Below are 20,188 nucleotides of genomic sequence, written 5' to 3' on the forward strand. Positions count from 1 at the left end.
ATTGGATTTTCCCGAATAAAATTTGATTTCACAATCAAATCTTTCATTAAATCAAGCCATCTTTGCTGCCTCATATTCAATTCTGACTATGAAAATAGGTATTCCAGACTCTTGTGATCAGAATAAATCTCAAACTTCTCACCATATAGATATTGTCACCAGCTCTTCAATGCAAATACAATGGCAGCCAATTCAAGATCATGAATCGGGTAGCGAGTCTCATGCGGCTTTAATTGTCTCGAGGCATAAGCAATCACATGTCCTCGCTGCATCAGAACACAACCTAATCCTCTGTGAAAAGCATCACAATAAACAATAAAATCACCAGTACTTGACGAAATAGTCAACACCGGAGCACTGGTTAATCTCTTCTTCAACTCCAGAAAACTGGATTCACACTCTTCTGACCAAACAAATGGAGTATTCTTCTGAGTCAGCTGAGTAATCGGCTTAGCAATACTGGAGAAATCTTTAATGAATCGACGATAATAGCCTGCTAAACCCATAAAACTGCGTATCTCTGGCACTGATGTCGGTCTAGGAAAATCGATCACGGCCTCAACCTTACTAGGATCGACAGAAATACCATCTCCAGACATAATGTGTCCCAAAAACACAACCTGTCTTAGCCAAAACTCACATTTCGACATCTTTGCATACAGTTTTTCAGTTCTCAGAGTTTTCAAAAAAATTCTCAAATGCTCAGCATGATCAATCATATTCTTCGAATAAATCAGAATATCATCAATGAAGATAATCACAGAATCATCAAGATACTTCTGAAATACACAGTTCATCAAACCCATAAATACAGCTGGAGCATTCGTTAAACAAAACGACATGACTATAAACTCATAATGGCCATACCTGGTTCTGAAAGTTATCTTCGGTATATCAGAATCTCTGACTCTCAGATGATGATATGTAGATCTCAGATCGATCTTGGAATAACAGAAGAATCCTGCAACTGATCAAATAAATCATCGATACGAGGCAAAGGATACTTATTCTTCACCGTAGCCTTGTTCAACTATCGATAATCAATGCATAGTCTCATTGAACCGTCTTTCTTTCTGACAAATACTACTAGAGCACCCCAAGGAGAAACACTTGGTCTGATGTAACCCTTGGTCAGTAAATCTTTTAAGTGATCTTTCAACTCTTTCAATTCAATTGGTGCCATTCTGTATGGATTTTTTGAAATAGGAACAGTACCTGGTATCAATTCAATGCTGAAATCTATTTCTCGAACTGGCGGCAAACCCGAAATCTCATCTGGGAAGACGTCAGCAAACTCACATACCACTGGCAAATCTGCCAATGATGGGCTCGATTCAGTACATCTATTGAATACACAAGGAATCCCTCTGCTCCTTTCTGTAATAATCGAGTCATAGATAATGCAGATATCAAAGGAATTCACGATCTGGAACCCTTACCGTAAAATTTCCATTCATCAGCCATTTCAGATCTGAATCTCACAATTTTCTGGAAATAATCTACGGTAGCTCTGTACTTGGTCAGCATATCGATACGAATAATGCAGTCAAAATCAGACAACCCAAGTACAATACAGTCTAACTCAACCTCATGCCCATCATACTATAACATACAATGTTTCACAGACTTCACTGATATCAAACATGTCCCCAAAGGTGATGAGACATATAATACAGCTATAATGGCCTGAAAATTCGTGTTTGAAAATTTGCGGAAAAATTTAAAATTTTCTTATTAAAATAATTAAAATGCCTCATTCATAAAATAAACTGATAAATCAAGTTTAATATTCAAAATAACAGCGGAAGAAATTATTGTTCGCAAAATAACAAGTTAAAGTAATCCAACAACTGATAGAAATGTTTAAGCATAAAAATGGTAAATGTTGTAAATGAGGTCCTCGGGTTCCACTACTGTTGACCCAAGCTAGCTCACTGGTCCCCGCCCTCGATCCCGAGCTCATCAGTACCTTCAACAATTAAGTCTAGTGAGTCTAAAGACTCAGCATGAAAATATCGTAAATAACGAGTAAATAATATAATAAAATTTCATGGGAGTAAAAATATCATGTCATGAGGCATAACGTGAAAATAACTTATCATAAGCAATTATAATACGTGCATAACTGAATTGAGAATCATAAGTGAAATGTTTGCTCAATAGAGCCCTGTAATGAAATAGCATATAATAATTTTCTGTTGAGATTATGTTTTACGCAAGTGGCCCATGCACTGCACTGAACTGAACTGACCGGTAAGTGACCACCGGGTGATGTAATAATCGTCTGATCAGACTAATGCCAGAGTATACTGGGTGGAACTGAACTGAACCGGTAAGTGACCACCGGGTGATACAATAATCCCATGATAGTGAAATGGCCACAAGCAATATCGCATAAATCTCAAAAATGAATATTTTATATTTTTATGCACGTAATATAATTAAATGACATAATTAAATATCCTGTATTATTTTACCACATGGGTTGGATCGTTCCCTGGCTCGCTGCGACCTAAATTTAACATGAAAAATATGCAAATGGTTTTCTTGATCGAACTTTGTAATTGAATCCAAAAACGAGACAATTACGCCCAATGACTTGGTATTTAATCATGACTCTGTGCCAACCCGAACCAACACCGAACCATCATTTAGTCATGATTAAAATACACCTAAAATGATAAAATAATGCTCCAAAAATGATGCATGTCGAAATTTTGGTGAATGGAGGCCAAAACATGAAACGCTCTTTCGAGAGTCAATTTGGCACGTCGCACCGTAAATTCTTGTACGACCTCTAAACTTAACCGAATTACAAACGGCCAAAAACACGGCCTTCCTAACTCAATGAGGTACTGTCCAGTCCAAGGCCATAGGCTAAAAGCCAACCAAGAACTCAAACAAGCCTCTGAACCGACACAGCAAGTTGCTGTCCAGAAATTCCAGCAACCGCACTTGTGCTTACATCGCTTTGTTTGCGAGACTATTGGTCATTGGGGCTTGAACCACCGACCAGAGCCTCTTACCAACATCCTAGGGTATGGTTTGAACCATGGCTAAGGGCCCTAGGCCAACCACAATCCAATCCAACACCTAGGTCAACACCAAGCTTCAACCGAGAACTCAAAATCTGTACAATGATGTTTCTGAAATTTTATTTTGTTGCTATCATGCATCATACCAGTGGCCATATGGTTGACCATGGCTTGATCTAGACATCATGGGATATGGTGTGAAGCAGGGCTAAGGGCCAGAGGCCAACCAAGGTCCACTCCAAACCACCAAAAACCGAGGGACACAAGCAGGATTCAAAAGGGCCGAAGGGGAGGGGCTGTTCTTGTTTTCTTTTATTTGAAAACCGATTCCACCATGGACCAAGACTCGAAATGGCGACTTGGTCACGTCTTAGACATGATAGGTCGGTGTTCTAACCATGGCTATAGGCCCTTAGGGCAGCCAAGATCAGAAACTCTCCCCTTGACAGCAAGGTGACAAAAAAATCGAACCACAAGTGACACTAGGAGGGAGTTGCTGTCATATCCGATTTCCAGCATGCATGGGCTTAAACTATTGGAACAATATGATCCTAACATGTCTTAGTACATGTCTAGATGCAGCCTTGGGAGCCTGGACATGAGCCAACCGCCTGAAACCACACAAACACAGAACCCGTGAAGTATGAAAGAAATCAGAAAATCTGCACATGAATTTTCGAAAAATGCTTCTTATGTATTTCGGTTTTTGTTTCAAAAAAATCATGAGTATGATGTTTTTAAAATATTAATATGGCTTGATTGAGGAGTGAAAGAAATATAGACATGCCTTGGTTTCGTTTTGAAAAGAAAACGAATGAAACGACGACGTGGCGCGGCGGAGATGGAGTGATCTTCCTTCCTTCTACTCGATTTTTTTTCTCTATTAATTCCCTTGCTCACTCTCAATTTTTCTCTCAATGTAGGCTCTGAAATTTCGAAATAATGGAGAGGGAGGGAATGTTAGGAGTGATGAAGGGGAGTTGCAATATAGAAGGGATGGCAAGACCAAGTCTTGCTCTCTTTGAATTTGAAATGGTTTGATATCCAAGAGATTGTTGGAGGGATAATGGGGTGCAACAAGGACCGATTCTTCCTATCAAACAAGGCTAGGATAATGATCTAATATTAATTAATGGTGGTTAATAAATGAAAGGATTATCATGCTAAGAAATGACAAGGAAAGGGTCAAAGGTGGTGAGTTGTCAAAGAATTGTTTAATCACCTAAGGGGGTGGCCAAATCATGCTATGAAGTGGAGGGAAAATATTGCTTAGTTAGTGTATTTTAAATCTTTAGAGCGTTACCTATCCTTTAAATAATTTAGTGAATTAACACATTAATTATGGAACCCAAATGAACTTATTTCCTACTCACCTCAAGTTACTTAAATAATTGCTTAAACACTCTTTTACCTTAAATTAACTTACTAGTTAGCTAAAATAAATTCTGGGAATGTTTTCTTAATATTGAATTTTATCTCAAAACTCCAACTCCAGTCCGGCCTCACTGAATTAACTGAAAAGATAACAGTTAAACTACTGCAATAAAATAATTAACTTTAAAGGAATGAATTTAAATCCTCATGCAATAATAATAAAAATCATTTTACTTTAAATGCTAGAAATTATGCATGACTTATACGTAGTCTGATTTACGGGTTCTACAAGACATATACTACAGCAGATAATGACTCAACAGGCAAAGCATGTATCAATGCAAATCACTCAGAAATAAAAGTATGCGATGCACCCGTATCCATCAATACATAAGCAGGGTAACCACAAAGAGAACAGTTACCTGTAACTACATCATCAGGTGCTTCATGTGCCTGTTCTTCAGTCAGTGCAAATACTCCGGCTTGCTGTCTCGGAGGCTGGCTAACAGTCTGGATTTCTCCTGCCTCGGTTGTGACTGAGTAGGTGCTGGCTGGAATGAGTGAACAGCAGATGATCGCCTATCAGTCTGAGCCACTGATCCAGATGATTCTGCTCCCTGGGATCGTTGAGAACCTCGCTGTGGACAAACTCTGGCAAAGTGTCTCTACTGTCTGCAGATGTTGCAACTACCAAATACTCCTTTGCATTGCTCTGTGTGATGTCTTCCTCCACAAGTTCTGCAATATACCCCTGTATAATTCTGGCTCTGTCGTGAACCAGTGGAGCTAGATGAACTACTACCAGACTTCTTAAACTGTTTTCCTCTGGCTTTCAATTGATCTTTCTTCCCGCTGTTGCTACTGCCACTCTCGAAATTTGGGAGGTGGTTAGTGGAACTGAGTTGAGGGTTGTTGCTGTTTCGGTGCTGGTGCAACATACGAAGCTCCTTTCTGCCTAATCAGGCATGCTTCCGCTCCTTTTGCTCTATTCAAAGCATCAGCAAAATTATTCGCCCTTCCTGTATTTACCAGTGTAAAAATATCAGGATTCAGCCCATTGATAAACTGATCAGTCACTGCTTCGTCATTCTCAGCAACGTGTGGAGCAAATCGTAGCAAGGTAGAGAATTTGGCCACATATTCTTCAGTATTCAATTGTCCCTGTTTCAGGTTGGCAAACTCTGCACCCTTGTCTTTTTTGTACGATACTGGGAAGAATCGTTTATAGAATTCAGTTTAAAGATCTTCCAAGTAATAACTGTATCTCGATGCTCCAAATCTCTTTTAGTTGTAAGCCACCAATTCTTTGCAACATCATGCAAATTGTGCCCAATCAGTCTGACTCTACGCTCATCTGTATAGTCAAGTGAATCAAATAGCATCTCAATGTCATCAAGCCAACTCTCACAGTCAACAAACGTCTCAGTGCCTTTCAAAGTCGACGGTTTAAACGACTGAAATCTCTTTAACAATGTTTCCATAGGTGTGGCTGTAACATCCATCGGATTGGTCGAGGTGCTACCCTGTTCTGGGATTCTTCGAGGAGGCATATCTGATTATCAAAAGGATTAGTAATCAAGTTAACAAATCTGTCTCAGTCCTCTTCTAATCATCTTACCTCCGATCAAGAGTCGGTTCTGATTCATTGTAATGCCCGGGATTTTTATCTGTTAATCTGCGAAATGATTTATTGTGAATTGATATTAATATGAGAGGATTAATCGGGACAAGATTTGATTCAGCATGAAAGGTTGTATGTGCGAGGACAGTACACCTCGCACATATGCGCGACCAGGAGGCGCGCATATGCGCTAGATGGGCAGAGGGCCTCGCGCATATGCGCGAATTGAGTGCGCGCATATGCGCCAGTGTGTGCAAGAAAAAATTGCGAGTCCAGAGAACCTCGCGTATATGCGCGGTGGTGGGGCGCGCATATGCGCGAGCTGCCGAGTAAAATGATGCCGAGGACTTCATGCCAAGCTGCAAGAAATCCGTCCGTCAGAATTTCAATCCGACTTCAATACTGTGTTCCTATCGACAAGGACTTCAACTGGACGTAAGTTTTACTAAGTTTTGATATGTCTTGAAATTATGATATTCCCAGAATCGGATATGATTAATATATGATGTTCTTGACATGTTAGACGTCGTATAATCAAAACCGGATCGAAGAACGGTTACCGTATGAAATTGTTATGAATTTCTGATTAGATATGATTGAAATTTGATATCAGATTTGGGTTGTATCGATTGGGAGTTGCAGGAATTGATATGTATTGATTTGTATTGCTGGGTATATTCAGATTGTTCCGTTATGCCGTTGATTTTGAGTTAGATTCAGATTGATCAGATTTGGTATTGATTTGAGCAGTATATTGATATTATACTTCTTGATATTGTTATTGCCAGATTGTGTATTGACAAACTTCGAATTCCAGACTTGAACGTTGTCAGAACTGCAACTAAAGAAAGGTATAAGTCAATGTCGAACCGGGAGAATGACTCGAGTGTGATATACTTGAGTTTCCCTAAACCACATACTTATTGTTATTATGTGCATTGATTTGGATTGATATGCTTGTTCTATTGATTTATAGATAGAATGTATTAGACGATTGGTCTTGTGACAGAAGAGCCAGATGGTGATTGAATCGTCACTGACCCATTGTTCATTGTCACCGAATAGTGATTGGCGGAGGTGCCAAAGTCTTTGACGGATAGGTCAAGACATTGGATGTTTGGTTTATATCGATGTTTGATTAGAGGTGGATTTACTTCTATTACTGAGATTCGATATAGTATGCCAACGTCTGGAAACCGGGATCCCTAGACTAGGAAGGAGTATAGTCTGAGATATAGAGTCATGAATTGAATTATGTTTTCAGATTTTGATACATATTACTGATATCTGTTTCATGCTTTATATTGATTATATGATTCCATGTATCGTTGATTTATACTGGGATGTATTTCTCACCGGATTTATCCGACTGTTGTCGTGTTTGTATGTGTGCATGGCAACAGGTGGGACAGGATCAGGGTCGAGGAGATGAAGAGAGATCGTGATTAGAGCGGAGACTACGGACTTGGTTTGTAGATAGGGTTTGAACACTTGATATGTAGTCGTTAAACCTTAGTTTTAAATGACTGTATATGGTACAAGACTTGTACTTTGTTTTCAATGTATATATTCGAATGAATTCCATTACGTTACGCATTTGATACTTGCATAAAAAAATTTAGACCCTGTTTATTATAATTAATTTAATTATTCCCACAAATGATTAAGAAATGAATTAGCGTCCGGGTCCCAACAACAGATGGTATCAGAACGATAGATCCTTTAGACTGAGATAGGAGCTAGTGAGCGGGGTAGAATGAGTTTTCTTTCCTTGCTTTTGATTGCTAACATGCTCTACTGCTTTATAATGTATGTTTATCTGTTTATCTGATTTGATTTGGAAACATGTGTTATTGAGAATGAATCAAAACCGATTCTTGATCAGCAGTAAGATGATCGGAGGAGGACTGAAACAGATTTGTTGTATTTGGTTGCTAACCCTTTTGGTAATCAGATATGCCTCCTCGAAGAGTACCAGAACAGGGTTGCACTTCGAATCCCCCAATGGATGTGACAGCAACACCGATGGAAACATTGCTGAAGAGATTTCAGTCGTTCCATCCACCGACTCTGAAGGGTACTGAGACAGCAGTGGATTGTGAGAGTTGGCTGGATGACATTGAGATGCTGTTTGAGTCCTTGGATTACACTGATGAGCGGAGAGTGAAACTGAACGGGCACCAATTGCATGATGGACAAAGGGGCCGAATTTGTCAATCTGAGATAGGGTCAGCTAAACATTGAGGAATATGTGGCCAAGTTCTCTACATTACTGCGCTTTGCTCCACATGTGGCCGAGAACGACGAAGCTGTTGCCGATCAGTTCATTAATGACCTGAATCCTGAAATATTTACATTGGTGAATACAGGGCGACCAAACAATTTTACTGATGCCTTGAATAGAGCTAAGGGAGCCGAAGCCGGTCTGATGAGACAGAAAGGAGCTTCATTTGTGCCTCCAGCACCGAGACCACATCAACCACCTCCCCGATTTGAGAGTGACAGCAGCAGTGGTGGAAAGAAAGATTACCTAAAAGCCAGAGGGAAGCAGTTTAAGAGATCTTGAAGCAGTTCATCCAGTTCTAGTGGCTCGAAACAGATTGGTCAGGGCCAGAGTTATACAGGAGCCTATTGCAACACTTGTGGAGGAAAACATGCCACAGAGCAGTGCCGAGGAGTGTTTGGCAGTTGCCGTATTTGTAGACAGCAGGGACATTTTGCTAGAGTTTGTCCCCAGAGAGATTCTCAGAGATCACAGGGTGCCGAATCATCTGGATCAGTAGCTTAGACTAGTAGACGACCACCATCTGCAATTCACTCTTTCCAGCCAGCACCAGCCCAGTCACAGCCGAGGCCAGGAGGAAGCCAGACAGTTAGCCAACCTCCTAGACAGCAGGCCAGAGTGTTCGCCTTGACTGAAGAGCAGGCTCAGGACGCACCAGATGATGTTGTTGCAGGTAACTGTTTTATTTTTGGTTCTCTTGCATATGTATTGATAGATACTGGTGCATCGCATACATTCATATCTGAGCGATTTGCATTGATGCATTCATTGCCCATTGAGTCATTATCTGCTGTAGTGTCTGTCTCTTCTCCTTTGGGGACAAGTTTGAAATCAGTGAAGTCTGTGAAACATTGTATGTTACGATATGATGGGCATGAGGTTGAGTTAGACGGTATTGTCTTGTCTGATTTTGACTGTATTATCGGTATCGATATGTTGACCAAGTACAGAGCTACTGTTGATTGTTTCCACAAGATTGTGAGATTCGGACCTGAGATGGCTGTTGAGTGGAAATTCTATGGTAAGGGTTCTCGAGCCAGAATTTCTTTGATATCTGCTATGAATATGACTCGATTGTTACAGAAAGGAGCGGAGGAATTCCTTGACTATTTAGTTGATCTACTGAAATCGAGTCCATCATTGGCTGATTTGCCAGTGGTATGTGAGTTTGCTGATGTCTTCCCAGATGAGATTCCTGGTTTACCTCCGATTCGAGAGATCGACTTCAGCATTGAATTGATGCCAGGTACAGTTCCGATTTCTAGAGCTCCGTACAGAATGGCATCGATTGAATTGAAAGAGTTGAAAGAACAGTTGGAGGATTTACTGGCCAAGGGGTATATCAAACTGAGCGTGTCTCCTTGGGGTGCTCCAATATTGTTTGTGAGAAAAAAAGACAGTTCAATGAGACTCTGCATCGACTACCGACAACTGAATAAAGCAACGGTAAAGAATAAATATCCCTTGCCTCGCATTGATGACTTGTTTGATCAGTTGCAGGGTTCTTCAGTATAGTCCAAGATCGATCTGAGATCTGGATATCATCAGCTGAGAGTCAGAGATTCTGATATATCGAAGACAGCATTTAGAACCAGGTATGGACATTATGAATTTATTGTCATGCCGTTTGGGTTGACTAATGCTCCAGCTGTATTTATGGGTCTGATGAACCGTATATTCCAGAGATATCTTGATGATTTCGTTATCATATGATATTTTGATTTATTCGAAAAATATGATTGAGCATGCTGAGCATTTGAGAACTGTATTGAAAATTCTCAGGGCTGAGAAATTATATGCTAAACTGTCGAAATGCGAATTTTGGTTGAGACAGGTTGTATTCTTTGGTCACATTATATCCGGAGATGGTATTTCTGTTGATCCCAATAAAGTTGAGGCTGTGATCAGTTGGCCAAAACCGACATCAGTACCCGTGATTCGTAGCTTTATGGGTTTGGCCGGATATTACAAAAGATTCATCAAAGATTTTTCCAGCATTGCCAAGCCGATTACTCAGTTGACTCAGAAGAATGCTCCATTTGTTTGGTCTGAAGAATGTGAGACCAACTTTCTTGAATTGAAGAAAAGACTGACCAGTGCACCGATACTTACTATTTCATCAGGTACTGGTGATTTTGTGGTCTATTGTGATGCATCTCACCGAGGTTTGGGTTGTGTTCTGATGCAGCGAGGACATGTTATTGCTTATGCCTCGAGACAGCTGAAGCCACACGAGACTCGTTACCCAATTCATGATCTTGAATTGGCTGCCATTGTATTTGCTTTGAAGATATGGCGACACTACCTTTACAGTGAGAAGTTTGAAATTTATTCTGATCAAAAGAGCCTGAAGTATCTGTTTTCACAGTCCGAGTTGAATATGAGGCAGCGAAGATGGCTTGATTTATTGAAGGATTTTGATTGTGAAATCAAATACTATCCTGGAAAGTCCAATGCAGCAGCTGATGCACTGAGTCGAAAGGTATGTTCTTTATCCTTATCAACGATTGGTGTTTCGAATTTGATAGAAGATTGCTGTTTGTCTGGATTAGCCTTTGAAACAGATTGTCAGCCTCTGAGATTATGTGCTATTCGAGTCGAACCAGAACTGATATCGAGAATCAAAGAAGCACAGAAAGTTGATCAGAATGTACAGAATTCGATTGCTATGGTCAGAGCTGGACATCAATCGGAATATCAGGTTCATGACAGTGTTTTGTATGTGAATAACCGTATTGTTGTGCCGAATGTTTCAGATTTGAGACAGCGGATACTGGCAAAAGCGCACAGCAGTCGTTTTAGCATTCATCCTGATGGCAGGAAGATGTACAATGATCTGAAGACAAAATACTGGTGGAAACAGATGAAAGCTGATATTGCTACATTTGTATCCAAATGTCTGAATTGCCAATAGGTGAAAGCCGAGAGAAAGAAACCAGGAGGTCTACTGCACAATTTATCTATTCCTGAATGGAAATGAGATCACATTTCCATGGATTTTGTGACGCAGTTACCGCGTTCCTCCAGAGGTTGTGATGCGATTTGGGTTGTGATTGAAAGATTGACCAAATCCGCATGTTTTATTCCATACAAGATGACATATAGACATGACCAGATGACCGATATTTATGTCAGAGAAGTGGTCAGATTACATGGAGTGCCGAAGTCGATTGTATCAGATCGTGATCCTCGGTTTACTTCGCACTTCTGGCAAAGTTTGCAGCGCTCTAGGTACGAAATTACATCTGAGTACCGCATATCATCCACAAACTGACGGACAGTCAGAGCGGACGATCCAGACACTGGAAGATATGCTGAGAGCTGTAGTGCTTGATTTTAGAACTAACTGGCAAGATGCATTGCCACTTTGTGAATTTTCGTACAACAATAGCTATCAGACGAGTATTGAGATGGCATCGTTTGAAGTGTTGTACGGCAAGAAATGCAAATCCCCTCTTTATTGGGATGATATCTCTGAAGTTCCTGAGATTGGACCTGATATGATCAGAGATGTGACAGAAAAAGTGAAGCTGATTCAGAAGAAAATGAAGGCAGCTCAAGATAGACAGGCCAAATATGCCAACATCAGACGACGACCGTTGGTATTTGAGGCAGGAGACCGGGTATTTTTGAAGATTTCACCTTTCAGAGGAGTTGTCAGATTTGGCAAGAAAAGAAAGTTGTCTCCACGATATATTGGGCCATATGACATTCTCGAGAAGATAAGAGATCGTACCTATCGACTCGCCTTACCGCCTTCTCTATCTGGGATACATGATGTCTTTCATGTATAATTATTGCGAAAATACCTGCCTGATGCTTCACATGTTATTCAGCCAGCAGAGGTCGAATTTGACGAGACATTGAGCTATTTTGAAAGGCCGATTCAGATCCTCGACCTAAAGGAAAAACAGCTCAGAACGAAGACAATTCTGCTTGTGAAAGTCCAGTGGAGTCGCCATGGCATTGAAGAAGCTACCTGGGAAACTGAATCAGACACACCTATTTATAATTTAATTAACAAGTTAAATGGGCTTGCAACTTAAGGGTAATTGGGCCTATTTAAAATAATTAAATTGGGCCAAATAACACTTAATTAATTAAAACATAAAATTTTATAAATTTAGTTTCCATAAAATAATATTTTTGATATTTTAAAACTCCTTGTTTGCCCAAAATCGGCATCCCGGGAAAAATCGAGCTCGACTCGCAAAATAATTCGAACTCCAACATTTTTAGGAAAATCAAATCATTTTTAAATCATATTAGGAAGCATTTTCATTAATTATTGAAAAATACATATTCTTGTCTTGGTCGTTCCCGGTCTCTTTTTCCCTGCCTATTATCGAATATTCGGGTAAAATCCTTAATTTCATGTAAAAATGTCATGTAATCATGTCATCATAAATTTAATCATGTCATCATACATTTTATCATATAATAAATATCATGCTAGCATTTAAAATCAATTAAATAAAATAATTAAGCAATTAAAATAATTTTGCATGCATGTGGTTTATGTATGTTGGTTTTTCGGATGTTACAATTATTCCCCCCTTAAATCGAATTTCATCCTCGAAATTTTACTTGACTTGATGACTGCAAGCTTAAATTCCCTTACCCATATCAAACTTAACCTCTAACTTAAATCTCACTCTTCAATTCGGTCCTCAAAATCTTGAAAATTGCAATTCTAACCCAAAATTTTCCCAAAGTTGACTCCTAAATCCGACTCAAGTAGTGCATGTAGCCTATTTTCCTATAATTTCTTCAATACCCCAATCAATTTTAGTACCCAACATGCATTTAAAATTTTTCATGCAGCATGAAACTAACATTTATATCATGCATCATATCAGCATTTAAAAGAATTTTATCATATAAAATATATAGCAGTAAACACATATTTGAGGCGTGACTTCTTGAGCTTCTCGAAGTGACAATACACAACCCTTTGGGGAAAACCTTGCTATGATACTAACTGAAACGACCTCGATTTTTTTTCCTAATCATAAATTCTAAAATACTAAACTAAATAAAATAACTTAACAATTTAAATCTCAAGTGCATAAAATAAATCATAAATCATCACCTAACCAAAACTTCCTAAATTGACATTTGAAAAGATTACAAACAATAAAAATAAAGAATAAAAATGATCTCTAATAAATATCATTAAAATAAATCCTTAAATCATGTATATATCTGGCTAGTGTGAAAACATAAATGCCCTCGGGTGTGTACTGCCGCACTCGATACACTCAAGTGTCACCGCCTACCATAAATCATCTAATCCTGCATCACATAAACCTAGTGAGTCTAAAGAATCAGCACGTTCTAAACATGGATAGCAAATAATACATATACCTTCATATGCATTTAAAAATCATATTTTTATTTAAAATAATCTTCGGAACATAAATAAATCATTTAAAATCATTTAAGTATAATTAAATCATAAATCGTAAAATTATTTTAAAATAACTTTAAGCATAAACGAATCCTTAAAAATCATTTTAAATAAGCTTTGAGCATAACTAAATCATTTTTTTTTTAAAATTAGCTTTAATCACCATTATAAATCATATATCATAAAACCATTTTTATCATAAGCTTTCAATCATATATCATTTTGGGTGAAGTTTGAACCTTGAAAGTGACTAGGTTTTATCCTTTGGTCGACTGCAGTCTTAGCTCCACATGACCCATGGGGGTGTGCACTAGGCTCCACAATGAAAATACGATCGTCGGGGTTCTCTCGGGAGCCTCTTCCCAAAGACAGGTTCCGTCTAAGACCTTTTCCCATAAATGGTTTCTCTCGGGGGGTCTTTTCCCGTAAATGGGTTCCCTCTGGGGCTTTTTTTCCTCACGACATCCCCATAAAATCATATATCATAAATCATATATTTTGTCACAGTCAATTCACATCCCTCAAAATATTTTTCATTTTCTTTAAAAATCATAAAATAACACATCTTTCCAAAAATAACATTTTAAACAGTAAATATTGCACATTTTTTACCATAAATCATATTTAAATCATAAAATATCATTTTACAAGCCTTATGATCCTTTGGGACGCTGCCAAGCATTTTCGTATTTTCTTAAGTGTAAAATTACTGTTTGCCCCTGGACGTAAAAATTCTCGAATTTATCTTTTTCTCACTTTTAATGACATCGGAATATTTTAAATAATTATTTAAGCTTAAATATATTTTTTTTCATAATTTTATAAAGCTTAAAACTATGCGTTTCAATTAATTCTTTCATTAGCGTTTTGTGCGGCGATAAAATTCTGGATAAATCAAAAACTCATTATTTTGATCCCAAATCTTAAACATAACATTTTTATTATTTATTCTACCCTTCCAAGTCATGAGCCACACCCATGGAGCCATGGATTCAATTTTAGTTCTTTAATTTTTGAAATTGACACATAATCGAACACCCCGAGCCATCTCTTAAAATACTCGAGCCACGCCGAGCCACCTCAAGCCAAACTCTAGCCAACCCACCTAGGGACCCTACTGACCAACTTTGACCCATAGAACCTAGCCCTAGCTCGCTCAAACCATGCTTGAATCGAACCCAAAATCTGTTTGTTTTGTGCGTGATTATTACCACTTCACCAAAACTCCTAGCCAACTAGGACTTCTCTAGCCATCTAACCAACAATCACCTTGGACCCTCACCGACCCTGGACCACGCCCAGACCCTACCCAGACCAGCCCAAGCCCTGGAACCCCAAACACAAAGCTCTGAACCAAGCATAGCCATCCTGCGCGCTAGTTGCTCTCTCATGGTTCCATCTTTTCCCTCGAGCCAGCAGCGACCCACCCGCACCAGACCCTAGTCCATACCTTAGCCATCATACTTAGACCCTGTAGGACCCACATGGCTCGTCCCGAGGCCAGCCGCGAGCACCTTTTATCAGACACTCCGGGAACCTGCTCTCGCCTTTTTCTTCCCTCACGATCTCTCGAGCCAGCGCCCAGCCCAGCCACTCCAGACCGAGTTCCGAACCATACCCCTCTACGATGGACCCTACTTGACCAGCTTGGCTAGCCCCTAGCCGCGTTGCACCCTCTCCCGAAGCACACCAGCCGCGAGCATGCTTGGGGGAGAGTCCCTCTTCACATGGACTCTTCCCCAGCCCAAGGCTCGAGCCCTAGCCGCCCTAGGACCATACCCAGTCCTAGACCAAGACCACAACTTCCCCTGGACGAGCCCTATGACCCCATGCATAGAAATCAAGCCGTAGCATTAAGAACAAGCCAACATACCCCACGGCTCCTTCTTGAATTTGACCCATGGTTTTCCAGCTTATTTCTCTATTAATTTATCATGTTTGGGCTATAAACCATTCATAATTTATCATGTATTGACATTGTGTCCGTTGGATTCAAAAAAGTTTTCAATATAAGCGCGAAATCGTTGAAACTTTGAAAATACGCAACGTACCGTGAAATAATCAAACCCACGTATTTTTCATGCATAATCAATTAAAACAAACATATTATGATTTGTATGATGTTTTAAAAGGTTTAGAAAACGTGCATTTGCGTTTTAAACGCTCGATTATTCGATCTTTGGCGAGGGTGCGACGTTGGACGACCGGACGACGAAGAACTCCTAGCCTTTTCTTCCTCCTATTTTTCGAAAATTGTGGTGTGTGCTTGAGGTTGAAATCGGCTGATTGATGGTGATTGTGTGGTTTTGAAGACCTAATACACCTATTTATAATTTAATTAACAAGTTATATGGGCTTTGGTTTTGGACTTGCAACTTAAGGGTAATTTGGCCTAATTAAAATAATTAAATTGGACCCAATAATACTTAATTAATTAAAACATAAAAGTTTGTAAATTTAGTTTCCATAAAACAATATTTTTGATATTTTAAAACTTCTTGTTTGCCTAAAACCGGCTTCCCGGGAAAAATCGAACTTGACTCGCAAAATAATTCGAACTCCAACATTTTTAGGAAAATCAAATCATTTTTAAATCATATTAGGAAGCCTTGTCATTAATTATTGAAAAATACATATTCTTGTCTTGGTCGTTCCCGGTCTCTTTTTCCCTGCCTATTATCGAATATTCAGGTAAAATCCTTAATTTCATGTAAACATGTCATGTAATCATTTAATCTTGTCATCATACATTTAATCTTGTCATCATACATTTAATCATATAATAAATATCATGCTAACATTTAAAATCAATTAAATAAAATAATTAAGCAATTAAAATATTTTTGCATGCAAGTGGTTTATGTAGGTTGGTTTTTCGGACGTTACAGGAAATGAATGATAAGGTTCAGTTGATTCGACAGCAGATGAAAGCTACTCAGGATCGTCAAACGAGTTATGCGAATAAACGAAGACGACACTTAGAATTCCAGAAAGATGATAAAGTGTTTTTGAAAATATATCCCTTTAAAGGCACTATTCGATTTGGCATGCGAGGAAAATTATCTCCTCGATATGTTGGTCCATATGAGATTCTTGAATGTGTTGGGGATCTTGCTTACTGATTGACATTACCACCAACATTATCTGCCATTCACGATGTATTTCATGTTTATATGTTGAGAAAGTATGAACTAGATCCCTCACATGTACTTCAACCTGATGAAGTTGAGCTTGATCCTTCTCTTTCCTATGTTGAACAACCTGTTTGCATTATGGATCGGAAGGAGAACATATTGCGTAACAAATCGATTCCACTAGTTCGAGTAGAATGGACACGACATGGTGTTGAAGAATCAACGTGGGAATTGGAAAGAAAGATGCGAGAATCATTATCCGCATTTATTCGATTTTATGCCACCTGTTCCATTGTATTCCATGTACAATGATCCATTTATTGATTTTAGTTTTTATATGTACTATAACTGGTGACATATTATATGTTTGCCAATATTATGTATATAGAGATGTTTGAGATTTCGAGGATGAAATCTTTTAAGTGGGGGAGAAATGTAAGGACCGTGTATGTATTATCGTAAATCCTATATTTTTTATCGATAATTCATGCACTTGTCATGTTATTACGTAAATGATGTATATAATTGATTGTGTTTGAATGATGTGCTGGACCACAGTAGAAAAGTGACACATGTTACGGTTTTTAGCATGATTGTTTGAGTGTTGGTCCAAATGAAATGAACCCAATTTCATTGAAAAACTAAGACATATATCTATAACTTTTATGTTGATTATTTTGTTAATTTGGACCCTAAGTATGTTGGGCAGAATAGTTTGCGCTCGAGCGCGATAATTTACCGCCTGAGCGCGGCACAGCCAGCACTCGGGGGCAGAACGTCTCGCGCTAGGGCGCGAGATGTTACCGCCCGAGCGTGGTACAAATGACACGCGGGGGACAGAACGTCTCGTGCTCGGGCGCGAGATGTTACCGCCCGAGCGTGAGAGCGGTGGAGTGATAAGAACGAAGTTTCTTCTTCGTTTTCTTCATTTCCTTCAATGCAACTTCGAGAATATTGAGAGAAACTTGATTTATATCGTCAGAATCTACCTCGAAACGTTATCCAAACGCGAAACAATTATAGATTCGGAATCATCGCGTCGAGAGCTTTCTTTTGAGGTAAGTTTCTTCTAGTTTCAGCACCTTTATTTATCGAAGTACTGGAATATCATGTATTTGAAGTCGAAAATCAAATATGTAGTGGAATAACCGACAAGAAACTAAGTTTTGAAGTTGGAATTGAATTATGTTATGATTTTGATTTGATATGAATTTTCAAAGTTTCAAAAGATATTTGAAACTTATATTGTTGATTTTGAATGATGTTATTAATTGAAATGAATATGTATTGATGTAGATAGATTTTTATACTGATATTTTCAAGCTACATCAACTAGAACGAAGAATTGAGGTATGTTGCGACCGAGTAACATACGACATGTATCTGTATCATATGATATACGTTTGATTAATGTGATTGAGAATACATGTCTATATGCCTTATTTGTTGAGTTGATGTGGCATATGTCACGCCCCAAGTCCGAAGCATCGGTGACATCCGGCATTGTTTAACAATTAAATTGAAAACAATAAAGCCTCGTATCAAATCAAACCAGTCTTTTTCATAAATAAAGTATTGTCTTACAATGACAATGGAATAAAATACATCAGAGTTTCAAATAGCGGAAACGAAAGAAAAGTAAAATCTTGAGTTCTGATCTTGATCTCCGGTTCACCAACCCCAGAAAGCATCTTGCTCTTCCTCATCCAGTTGCTCCTCATTTTTATCTAAAATTTGTAAGGGGTGAGTGTTTTGGGAAACACTCAGCAAGTGGGGGTCGATCGATTTCCAATGATACATATAGAACTTAATCTTTAAAACATTTCTTTAACAAACTTTCAAATCTTATTACTTTTAACTCCTCATAACAGAATTTATGAGACAGAGGTTATCAGACGATTCAGAGCAATTCAGAAACATATCAGAACAATTCAGAACAGAACAAATCGGAACAGACAGAACAGAACATATCGGAACAGACAGAACACTGTTACTCATCTCATTTCCATGGTCAAATTGTCTCCAATATGTTAGTCCTCTAAGGGGTGAGGCCAGAACTCGGTTTTATACCCACCGGTGGGGGCTAGACAGAAATGGTTTTATACCCACCATTGGGGGCCAAACGGAAATGGTTTTATACCCATTATTGGGGGCCAGACAGAATCACAATTCTCGTCCCATTTCAAATTGAATCGTAACAGTGTAACAAAGATTTCAGAATTAACAGACAGAACTTATATGACAGAACTTATCAGAAGTTTCAGATATCAGAGTTTCAACGGATTCAGCGGAATCAAAGAATTTCGAATAACAGACTAAGCATATAATCGATCGTAATTTTAAACGGACAGACTTCATATTTTCGAAAATGGAGACACACAATCATGCATGTCACAAAATATATTCAAGTTTAAAAATACAAACGAATATATAACAAAAGCCTACTTACACTTGTAGATTTTTGAACGAAGCTTTCTTCTGAAAATTCGACAGCACTTCGGCGCGACTATAGCAATTGTAGTCTTCACTTAGACAACACTTCGACGTAAGATTTCCGCAATCGACTATACGAAAATTCCTTCCTTCCTCCTTGCTAGCCTAGGCCGAAAACTTGGAGATTTTGGTGGAGGGGAGTGGCCGAAACTTTGAGAGTGAAGGGGAGAGGGAACCGAAATTTTTTTGCTTGCTTTTGGAGTGTCTTTCTTTCAACCTAGATGTGTTATTTATAGGCAAACTCAAGGCTCTTCACATAGCCCTTGGCCGAAATCTTGGCCTTCAAGAATGGCCATAATTGTAGTCCAAACTTCCAAGATTAGTCATGAACGTGGTTCAAAATCTCATGCACTCCTTAAATGTGACCTTGATTTTCTAAAGAGTCATTTCCTGCATCATCAATATGTCCTAACCCTTAGCTTCTCCCGCAGCTCCTTCATGGGTTAACGCAAAGGTTATTTCTTGCATACTTAATTTGTCCAAGCCTTTAGCTCATCTTTTAGCTCCATTTTTGGTCTTGTTAGGACAAGCTTGGTTGAGCTGCTTTGAGCTGAAAGATCGAGTCCTTGAGCTGGGGTTTTACTCCTCTCGTGACAATACTTCGATGGATGTGGTTACTTGCAGCTCGGCTTCCGGTTGAGCTCATTCCCGAGCTTTGAAGTTACTTCCACGAGTTACTAGCTGAAAATCTAAGTTCATATTTAAGTTTTATAATTAGAATGAAAGTATTTTGATCTTAGATTAAACTAAGTTTTAAGCTCGTATATTTCTTACCTTATTTACTTGGGATCGTAAAATCTCGGGTTCTCACATCCCTCCCTCCTTATTAAAAGTTTT

Source organism: Primulina tabacum, chromosome 13 (genome assembly GCF_025594145.1).
Source record: "Primulina tabacum isolate GXHZ01 chromosome 13, ASM2559414v2, whole genome shotgun sequence".
NCBI lineage: Eukaryota > Viridiplantae > Streptophyta > Magnoliopsida > Lamiales > Gesneriaceae > Primulina > Primulina tabacum.